Source organism: Melospiza melodia, chromosome 13 (genome assembly GCF_035770615.1).
Source record: "Melospiza melodia melodia isolate bMelMel2 chromosome 13, bMelMel2.pri, whole genome shotgun sequence".
Classification (NCBI taxonomy): Eukaryota; Metazoa; Chordata; class Aves; order Passeriformes; family Passerellidae; genus Melospiza; species Melospiza melodia.
Window position 1 is genome coordinate 6,324,833 of NC_086206.1, and position 11,784 is coordinate 6,336,616.

Consider the following 11,784-nt stretch of genomic DNA (forward strand, 5'->3'; position numbering starts at 1 on the left):
GGCTGGAATGCACACAGCCTTGGCTGCTGGTCTGTGTCATCATTCACACCCTACAGCAGAGCTCCCAAAACATGGAAAATGTTAAAATACAGGATGGGATCCCTTTTGCTCCTTACTCCAGTCTACTACCCCTCTTTACTTAATTTGTTCCCTCTTCTCATATTGCAGATCACGCTCCAGTTGTGTCATTTTCCTTTAGAGCTGCATCTTAAACTGTTGCATCTCCCTTTTAAATAACACCACAGTGTACTTCTGAAATGTGAATCTGTCAGAGGGGTTTGTGCATCTCTCTGCGCCGGGATGTCCCAGAGAGATGCAGTTCATGGCAGTGAGGTCACAGAAGCTGGGAGCACACTGGGTGTCCCATCTCAGGTCTTTTCCACTGCCAGGCCTGAGGTGGGATCAGCAGCAGGAGCTCTGTCAGGGTGGGATTTGCTTTGAGGTTTGGTTTGGCTGCAGTGTCTGAGGGAACAGCTCAGTAGGATTCACCTCCTCCATGGCATTTGGCCACTTGAGGGCCAAGAGCCCTGGACAGCCCAGCTGGTCACGACTGTTGGCCTCCCAGAGGATGTCTTGTTCTATTTTCCAGTGGAATCCTCAGCATTTTCAGGACTGCTGAAGTACCTGATCAGTTATGTATCAGAAGAAATATTTCCTGTACGTATATTTCAGAAGCCAAGTAATTTCCAGTTTGCCTTCCTCTTTTGATGGAATCCACAGGTGACACAACAAAGAGAATGAACATGTCAGTATATTTTTGGACATATCTCTCCACTCACATTTTCTTTAGCTCTGGAGCTTTAATAAACTGAAGATCCTTGAGTGTTGTTCACACAAACTAGTGCAATAAAAATAAGGCTATATTAAAGCCAAATATTAGTTTTTATAACTTCCCCATTGCCAATGTGAGATTATGAGAACTGTGTTTTTCAGAAAATCCTGATAAAGAATTATAAATATATAATTTGTTCATACGATTGGGATATTTTTCTCTACTACTTTTATTTTCTCTTTTGCACTGAAAGAACACAGCATATTACTAAATGTGATGATTTTCAATGTTTCACATGGGTTTATAGTTCATATTCTGGAACACTAATGTTCCAAAAACTTCTCACTCCACACTTTAATCCATAATGCATAGCTCCCGCTATCTTTTAATCATCTGTCTTGTTTAAATGTTGCTGGATGTGATCTAATATATGAATGTTTCAGAGAAGCTGGTGCCAGGCTGCCCTCTAGACACAGAAACTGGCTCAGTGACTGTGTGTGCAGTGAGTGCAGCTGCACAGGGAGTGGGTGCAGCCCTGCTCGCCCCTTCCCTTCTCGCCAGGGAATGAGCTGGAAATCAATCTGAGGCTTTCAAATCACTGCTCTGGGAGCTTCTAACTCTGGCCATGGATGCTGCAGCACCAACACCAAGTTTTTCCATCGTGTTGCTGCTTTTAAGTTTACAGAGGATTGAACAGCAATCTATTTATTTCCAGGGAGCCATAAAAATAAGAATTCATATATAAGCCTGAAGCAATCAAATCAGGCTTGCTCTTAATATAAAATTCTTTAAGTTTTGAGAGAAGAGGCTAACTTCTCAGAATCATATTAACAGAAAGTGATATGATTTATGGATTTGCTTTAGCATTGTATAGAATGGCACAAAGTACAATATCTAGCAAAGGCGTGATCCTTCATTAACACTGGGAAAGGCTGCTCAGAGGAGATTCTGTGCAACTGTGATTTCACTTAGTTGTATTGGTTTCATCCTTGACACTTGCTGGATGGCAAACATCTTGCTGGATGTAGAAATTATCAGTTCTTCATAGGGAAGAGGGGATGATGTATTCAGGACCATGTCAGCCTTGTTTCTGGGGAGACAGACTCCAGCCCTTCCTCTCTCAAACCCCCTCTGTGACCTTTCTGAGCCAGCTAATCTTTGGTGCCTTCCTTCCCTTCAAAATAATGAAAATATTACTTCTTTATGCCGCAGGAGCTTTTCTGAGCCCTGAGATACTTTATCAGGAATACAGAGGAGCTCTAACAATAAATTTATTTTTCAGTTTGCATTTCCAGCCTGTGCCTGACTGCGTCAGCACTTCAGAGCAATGCTGTAACTTCCCAGGGCACCCACTCTCTCCACAGGGATTTTTTGCAGATATTCTATGATTTATGAAGGGGTGGCTGCCATCCTGCATCCTGTGACTTTCTGCTGCTTTTGAATGGCAAGCACAGGGCCTGGGTGCCAAGTCACAAGGATTGTCTAGCAGGAGCAGCTGCTGCTTGGCAGCTGCAGCATCAGAGCAGCTTTGAAGCTGCCCATGGCTCTGTCACATGTCCCAGCCACCAAGAGACTGCCTTGGCTCCTCTGTCCTTCAGAGATGCCATTTGCCAGTAAACATTCTTTGCTTCTCTGCAATTTTTCTTGTTGTGCATAAGCCCGCAACAAAAAATATCATTTTTGTGTGGAAGAAAGGGCTTTGAGTGTGGCAAAAGTTGTAGAAATGTTTGTGCAAGCTGATTCGCATAGAGCAAAATATTTCCAGAATGCAAGTTCAGTTTGAAAATAATTGCTTATCTGTCATCTGAAGTTATGTTTTATAAATAGGAAACAAATAGAAAAGCTCAATCATGTCTAGTGCTCTGCTGAAAATCAGGTCCCTGATTGGATCTCAGACTGGTTTCTAAAAATTTAAGAGCGCTTTGAAAATGAGGGTACTTGGGTTGTACAGAGTGAGTGTGTTTCTACAACTGGTTTTACGGACTATGAATAATTAAATGAACAAAGATGTTATTTGACTTTCCATTCAAGCAAAAAGAAAGTAAAAAAAGCAATCTCTGCATGTTTAAGCCCAACTCAGGCTTTCGACTTCTATACTGATTGTTTTGAAGCAGTTGACAGCTGATTTGTCAAAAATTACTAGAAATGCACACTATTTACGCTGGAGTTTTCAGCCTTTAAATAGTTCTGGGTGAAAAAAAAAAAAAAAACCCAAAAAATATTTCCTTTTTTTGTGTAAGCCTTTTATCAAATACATTGTTCTTAAAGGTTTCAAGACTAAATTAATTTTCCTGATAGACTTGAAAGAGTTGTTTTTGCACATTAATTTCAGACTTTGTTTTGTCAGTTCTTAGTTCTAAATACAAATTCAGCATTAAAATGCCAAAAATTTATTTTCTTTTTTTTTTCCCAAAGAGAAGAAAAAATAGGTGTTTTATACATGAGCTAGAAATTTAGTGGTTGTGAAACAGCACTGGTTGAGAGCAGAGCTAATTTCATTGGCCTTTTAATTTGTCTGAAGAAAAAATACCAAGTTTTCCATTCAAGTTCCATTGGCTTAATTTCAAGGTATATGCTCACCTAACAGTGGGCATTGTTGGTGCAACGAAGAAAGATTGCTCCATCAGAGTTTGACCCCTTGTGTTTAACTGTGGTTAATCCTGCCTGTCCACATTTTAGCCCAAAACCCCATTTTCACACTGCTCTGGTCCCCTCCAGCAGACTCTCAGCATTGCCCCCTGGATGTTCCACAAACTCACATTTTGTTCTGTGTAACAGGGTTAAGCTGCAAAAATGGGGAAAGGGCTCAAGGTGGGGTTTTGCTGAATGCTGTTTCTGGAACTGGGAAATCATGGGGTAAAATGGCATTTCTCTGCAACAAGCAGCATCAATAACAGTGAGAGAACAGGGGGTTCATGACCAGTGATAGAGCTGAGAGTAAATTAATTTATATTTTGCTTCTGAATTAGGCCAGAAAAGAACTCACCTGCCTTTGCTGCTGTGTCACTGGACCTTCCTCTGCCAGCTGACCCATCCAAAGGTGTTATAAAACAATATTTAAGGAATGTGCTGGGTGAAACTGAAGGGTAGGAGGGGAATCTTCCTTGGGAAAAGGGATGGTTGGAAAAAAAACCTGTTTTTTTCTCTGTGTGCCATTCTCTGTGGCCATCAACTGCTGGATTAAAACTTCTTTCTCTCTACCATAAATGACAATTTCTGCCTGTATTTTCCTGGGTTTGGGTGGGAGAAGGCCTCACATCACCCAAGGTCAAGAGACAGTAGAAGGGAAAATTTAGGAGTCTGCTCTCCTAATTCTTTTCTCTCTGACAAGAATAGATGATGAGACAAAGCACTGCCTGTGCCAGGCCCAGATAACAGAACTTCATCCCTCATTCCCCAAAAGAAGGAAAATGTGCATTTTTAACCCCAATTCCCACCATAGACATGTCCTGGGCTTTGGGACACTTTGGTCGTTGTGTTTGTTTTTCTTCTGGTTTATAAGATGGCTCCTAAGAGCAGAAGTTGGAAGATGGGATTTCCCAATTTTTGTCTCATTTCTATTCATCTCTGTTTCCTTGGAGATGTTCCAAAAAAGAAATATTAAAGTATCCTAGTGCAGTGAATTCAGATGGAGCTCCTTGCTCAGACACGAGTCCCATCGGAGGGGCTCACGGCACGGTTTCTCTGGCACTGACAGTTGGAAATTACCATGTTTCAGAAGTACTTACAATTCCCCTGCTTAGCACTGGGGAGAAGATCCTGCATTGAGGGAAGAACAGACAGAAAATCTTTTGCAGATAGATGAGTGACACACAATGTGTTTTCTCTTCAGCTCGTTTTTGCTGCTCTTACTTTTTAATCTGCTGATCCTGAATCTTGATCTCTGCTAATCCTAAAAAAAATTACCAAAGTGATTATTGGAAATGATGCAGCAAAGTCTGTTATCTTTTATTTAGTCCATCTTTTTATACAGCTACCTTGCCCCTTCAGAATTCATCCTAAATCATATATTTTAAGTAGTATCAAAAAGAATTAGTCATCCCCACACTGAAGTTGTGACGAGCAGGCAACAATTCTTGTTATGTTTCAGTTTACATCTTCCTTTTTTAGTGCAGGACAAAAGGGCATTGGCTTAATTACCTGTGATGTTCCTGGCTGGAGGGGAAAGGTTCTGGTTTGGACTTGCTAATAAAAAGCAAACATGCTTTTTGTAAACCACTTCATTGTCTTTTCCCTTCTGGCTGACATTTATGAATTGCCTTCACAGGAGCTTGGCTTGGGTTTATCAAGTACAGATAACAGAATAACCTTATATATGAGCTACAAATATAAACACTGTCATTGGTGTGCTTCTTAGGATTTTGTGCCAAAATATGGAAAACTACATGCACTGCTAACAGAAGGATGATGGCCTGCTTGATATCTTGCTTTACATTCCTTTTGGGATCTGAAAGGGATTTTGAAATACCATGGCTTGCAGAAGTCACAAGGAGGGTTGTTTGGCACTTCTGCTGGAAATTTGCCTTTGTTTTCACAGCTACTTGAGGGCACTGAGGCTGCACCACTGTCCAGAAGGGATGGCAGTGTCTGAGTTTTGTATCTTTAGCCCATATTTCATTCTTCAATAGGTATAGATGCACATTCCCAAGGCAGAGCCAGTCACTGTGGTGCAATATTCACATCACCTCACTAACAAAGGGTTCTTTGGGTGTTCAGACAAGCCCCAGTAGAAAAAACTAGATCAGGTACACATAGTGCTGAAAGTATTCTCCAGGTTACATATCATTAAATCTTTGCAGAAATCAGTCTGTCTGCTGTAATTGTATATTCTCTCACAAGAGGTTTGACCGCTGAATTCAGATTTTATGTTCAGCATCATAAATTTCTTGCTAAGCCTTAGGCAGAGATTTTTCTTACAGAAATATGATTTCTGTTGTAGATGAACACTGGAACATTAAAGACTCATTTTGTAATGAACCTGCTTGCCTTGAAAACAATCACATTTTAAGAGCTTCTTCTCCAAATGTGCAAGGCAGACTCTCCCCTGCTTGTGACTCTTCTTATTTAGTTCTCTTCTTCAGCAGCAAGAAAAGAAAATATGAAACAACTTCTCTCTGTTAAAGCACCTTTCCCTTCTTGTTGCCTCTTTTCTTTTTCTTCGCTATATTTCCTGTTAATATTTCAAGTGTATCAGGGTACTCGTTCCTTGCCATACTTTACCACTGATGGACTGAACAGAGGTTTGTTTTAGTGCTGAAAACACATTCTAGTAACTACTGCTACTACCTGCACTTAGGAGACCTCCTTATCTTCCCTGTACGTTTCTTTTATGGCAGATAGGCTGAAAATTTCTAGTCAGGAAGCCCACCAAAAGTGATGGTTTGGCTCCTTTTTTTGAATTTTAAAAAGAAAAAGCTTCTTTTCTTTAAATTGTTACTGACTTTTTTATTCTATCTGGCCAACAATATGAACCCTAGCATCAATTTAAACTTGATTTCGACAGTGAATTGTGAGATTTTAATTAGATGAGGTGGTTGTAAACTGCTGGTTTTTTCCTCCAATGGAAAGTTGTGCTTAAATGAAACCATTAAAGCGGGCTTCTTCCAGCTCCATTGTACCAGGGAAAGCTTTCCAAGCACAGCACATTGTGTTTAGTATCACTTTAGAATTCTATAAATCTTTGATCAGCTTTTATTTAATCTTTGTCTAAATTGGAAGATAGCAATGGTCCCTTAAGATTTTGTATGGAGTTGAATGAAATTTAATAAGGCGCCTGACAGTTATTTGATTGTGATTCGTAGCATTTTCATTTTACAGACTTAAGCAATACTGACCTCAAAAGGACTGTCATTCAGACTAGGTGGAGGGTGGGGAAATCAAATATTTTATTCTTCTTTGTTCCAGTGCTTTTTACTTGATAAGCCCTTAATAAAAGTAAGAATGAAGTCCTTGCCAATTCCTAGACCAATTCTCTATTCAGAGAGAGCAGATTCATTTCTGGAACATTTTTTAGAGTGAGAAATGCAAAACAAGACAACATCTAAATGGTTTTCACGTTGACAACCTTGACAGCCTGTACGACTCTGGAGCAGAGAGGAGCTGGGACATGGGATGACATGGGATGACATGGGCTGCCTCTCAGGGGGCCACCTGGTGAATTTTGCAGCTCCCCAGAGCTGCCCCTGGTTGCCCTGAGCTGCAGGAGGTCCTGCTGCCCACTCAGGCAGAAACTCTGTGTTTTGAAACCATGCACCCAATTATTTCAGCCTGCTGCACAGCACAGAGGGCTGAGAGAATGAGCCCATCTCTGCAAAGTTTCAGTTTCTGGCTCTCAGAGCTGCCTCTCTCCCAGGCCCATGGAGATGCCATCTCCATTATTAAAGCACAATTGCATTAGTGACGAGCTGCTTCCCTCAATTAGTTTTGACACGAGGTGATTTTATGGCTCCAAGTATACTTATCTTTGACTCCTGATGGATTTTCCTATGTCCTTGTTTACTATGTAAACCACCTTTTCTTTTCTTTTTACATTTGCTCAGTGTTCCAATTTTAATCACAGTTATGTATTATTGTTTGTTATTTACATTACACTAATGGCTAAATGTCAAGGCCCCATTGCATTACACACAATAAAATATATTAACCATCTTTTTAAATCATTGACATACTGCTGCTATGTCACTGTGCTCTACAAGAGTTTGGTTCAATAACAATGAACTGTTTATTTTCTATTTGCAAGGGAAACAATCAAGGAGCAAGAAGAATGAAAAGCGAGTGGAAAGAGCTGGTTTTAAACAAAGATTTAATTGGAGTCAGTGACTGAGGACTTGATATTGTGTCGGCTTGAAATAGATAAACTTCACTGAATATCATGAACAAATGTAAAGATCTTTATGAGGCAAAACTACTGCAGGAGCATAAAAACTGGCATCTGGCCCAAATTTTTGCTGCTCCAGTACCCAGTCTCTGCTCTGAAAGTATGACAGACAGATAACCTGCCCTGCAGAATTCCCACTCTGGTCTGTAAGAGTATTTAACTTAAAATAATGAGGGGTAATATCCTTTACAAAAGCCTTGCTTGGGAGGTGATTCTGGCATGCTGCACAAAGGAGGTGCTTTACAGAAATATTTGGACAGGTTATTTACATCTGTTTGCCTGTATTTCTGTGTATCCTGTGCTGCTTGTTTGAAAGCGTGGGAGGCAGAAACACAGAGTATCAGTATTCAAAGCTGGAATTCCTTCATTCTGGATGCAATTCTGGCAATATGTTCCCCATTTAGGGAAGTGTTTCTCTTACTTCTAACTTCAATAACATGAAGAGTTCTATTCAGCTCAGTTTGACCTCTCCCATAGTCAGGACAGTGCCCAAGGACCATCATCAGATGCTTTTTGTGTATACTTGGAATAGCCACTTATCTGACAGAGAGTCTGAGTTTAAAAAGAGATCTGGACACTTCTAGATGGGTTTTTTTACTGCTCTCAAGTGGCAGTAAATAAAGGTAAGTTAAAAAGGAGACATTTCTAAAGTGCCAACAGACCTCCTTTCCATTATTCTGCTCTACATACCTCTGGATCTTTGGGAATCTAGAGCTCTGGAATTAACAATGAGAAATAGTAACGTGGTAGAAAATAGAATCACAGAATAATTTAGGCTGGACAAGAACTTTGTGATTATCAAGTGCAATGATTGATTCAGCACCATGTTCACCATCAAACCATGTCCCCCAAGGGCCATATCCACATGTTTTTTAATCTCTTCTAGAGATGGTGACCACCTCTGTGAAGGTGTTCTCAGGGGTCTCAGGATGAGGGAGGAGAGGAGGATCTGACTCCATGTTTAAGAAGGCCTGATTTATTATTTTATGATATATATTATATTAAAACGATACTAAAAGAATAGAAGAAAGGATTTCATCAGAAGGCTAGCTAAGAATAGAAAAAGAAGGAATGATAACAAAGGCTTGTGTCTCAGAGAGTCCAAGCCAGCTGACTGTGATTGGCCATTAATTACAAACATCCAACATGAGACCAATCACAGATGCACCTGTTACATTCCACAGCAGCAGATAACCATTGTTTACATTTTGTTCCTGAGGCCTCGCAGCTTCTCAGGAGAAAAAATCCTAAGGAAAGAATTTTGCAGAAAATATCATGGCTACACACCATGGGTTGGTACCAAACCCATCTGCAGGCTCCCAGCTGGTCTGTATTTGGGACAGTGGTTCAAACTGATCCACAACTTTTTAAATGTAACAAAATCAAGATTTTACTTTCTATTTCAGTGAGGAGGCAACCTAATACTGACATTCAGCAATGTGGGGAGGCTTGCTGCACTTTACAAGAACATTCACTCAGTAGGAAGTAAAAGGAAGACAAATGCTCACTGGTGCCATGTCTTGCAAGGTTGTTCTTCTCCTTCAGGAGTCTATTCCTAAAAAAAAAAAAAAAAAATTATTCTACCTTTCTGATATTTTGAATTAATATATTTACAGGCCATCCCATTTTGAATTTAATTCAGAAGTCCCAGTGTTCTGGAAATTGCACCAACTCTCCTTTTCAGCAGTGTTGTTTCAGAACTGAGAGTGTTCAGGTGTGTTCCTCACTCAGAGAGACTTTGCCTCAAATCTGTAAATATGCACAGCTGATTGCCAATAACATTAATGGGAGCTGCACCTGCATTCATGGGAGAGAACAGAAATTGTGCCTTCAGGTTTGCTATTTCTTAACAACAGTAATGATGCTTCGAGGGCAGTATTACTTTAAGAACAGAGCCCATTTAATTTGCTTGGACTTTGAAATCTTCTGGTAGAGAGTAATTGCCTGACACACAGCTCCTAGGAGGTGAATTTAAATGAAATACATTTTCCAAGCTGCAAAGCAAAATTACTAAATGCCTGATTAGAAGATCTGTGTCACTAGTACTGCTTCATTATGAGGAGTCTCTTAAAAATTTCATATCAACACTTGCCTTTCACAGTCCACAGCCTGGTGCCTATTAAGGCATGGAACAAACTAAATCTTCTTGTCTGACATGGGATGGGGCAGAGATCAGTACTGACCAGTGTTTGGTGCACCAGGAAGCTCCATGGAAGAGAACAAATCCATGGCATGGCCCTGGGGAAGCACTGCATGAGCCTCCTGCAGTGTGCATGGGCAGGGCTCTGCCAGAATATTCTGGATGTTGGAGTGGGTTTTGTCCACTATTTTTTTTCTTCCCCTCAAAAAGGCAAGATATAAAAGACTACAACTTCACAATTTTCAAATAAATGAGATAAAAAAGTGGCCAAACACAAATTTTAAATGAGGAAAGGATTTCTGCAATGGAAAACTGCACTGATCATCGGCACATCTCTTAAGACACATGGAGGTTTTCTCTTATTTATTCTCCCTTTTCATGTATTCTTCCTATTCTTTCATTTTTATTGCAGTGTACCAAGCAAATGGTTGTGCCCTTGAATGGTTATTATTGAAGTAAGCTTCCAAATTTCAGACATATAAAGCTAGGAAAAAGTCTGAGGCTTGATTCATCATCACACTTATGTCTATTTAAGTTAGGGATAATCAAGGATGCCCCAAATTCAGGATTATGAATTAATAATTAGGCTCAACATCCATTTCACAGGTTAACCTCTTAGAATTTAGGTTGAATTCCTCTTCTAATAGAGTTTTCAAGGCTAAAGAATTGCAGTCAACTAGTGAAATGGCAAATGAAGTGTTAATTGATTAACTTTATAAAAAGAATATTTTAGCAATCAAATTACCATTATTTTTCTCTCTCTGGTTGTGTTAATTTATAGTAAAGAAAGAGCTGCTTAGGACATGTGCAATTCATATGCTTAATTTCTGATAATCTCTAAAGAATCTCAGTTGTATTCAGTGCATATATTTTGACTGAAAACTGGCTAATTAAGATTGCTATGCCTGAATCCATTTCCTAGTTTTCTTATGAATTTTTTTCAGTAGAGGAAAAGGGAGCTGTGTTATCAGAATGCAGTGAGGGTTTTTTTTTTTTTCTGTAGTGTTGCACAGGTTTTTTTATAATGTGACATTATACAGCAGCCTCATTATATTCAACTCAACAATGTGTTGCTCAGCCATGAGCTTGATGGCTTCATGGAGCATGGGGTGAGTTCAATTCCTCTTTCTAAAGGAGATGCATCTTGCTTCACTGCTTATTTTCTGAACTTTAAAAGATGCAACTTTACAAAATATTCTACAGCTCCTACTCGGGGGGAATAGGAAGTGGCTCAGTGACAGACTGCACTGAAGCCATTATGAGGAGAGCCATGCTGTTCTGGGTTAGAGAACACCTCTCCCTTCTTTAACCTTCCCTTGCCTTCATTTTTGGAATGAATAGCCTCTAAAACCTCTGATATTTAAATCTCAAAGCAGTGCTGCTCACACTGCACTGGCTTTCTCCTCCGTTTTGCCTCCCATCATGACTACGTGTCCTTTTGCTGTTAAGTTTCCCCAAATTGGCTCGTGACCATTAAAGGGAATTATTATTTAAACTTCAAGCCACACACTGAGCTTGTTGCTCCTGCTTGCTTGTGATTGCACCTCCTTATCCAGAATCTCAGAGGTGCCTCGTGCCCAGCACAGACTGGTGGGATCCTCATGCTGGGAGGGAACAGCTGGAAAAATGAGGTAAGTTCATATTGCCTGCCTCTGGCAGGTTGAAAATGAGCTGCAGTGACACTGATAGAAGTGACGTGAGAAGAAGGTTGGGCTAAATTTATTATTATGCCCAAAACACAGAAGTTCCCAAAAATATATATTTGTGGTTGGAACATACCCTTCCACATTCTGAAATTTTTACTGAAGACAGAGATTTCTATGTGTGAAGTATGTTAGAGTTGTTTGCCTTGTTCATTTTAAAGGCTGGGAAGAAGCTCACCAGGAGCAGTGGGCCAGGGGACTGCAGTGTCTCTGGCTTTCCCTGCCTCACTCTGCTCACAAGGACACGATCAAGCCACTCAAATCCTCACGGGACCTGCATCTGTTGCCTTCC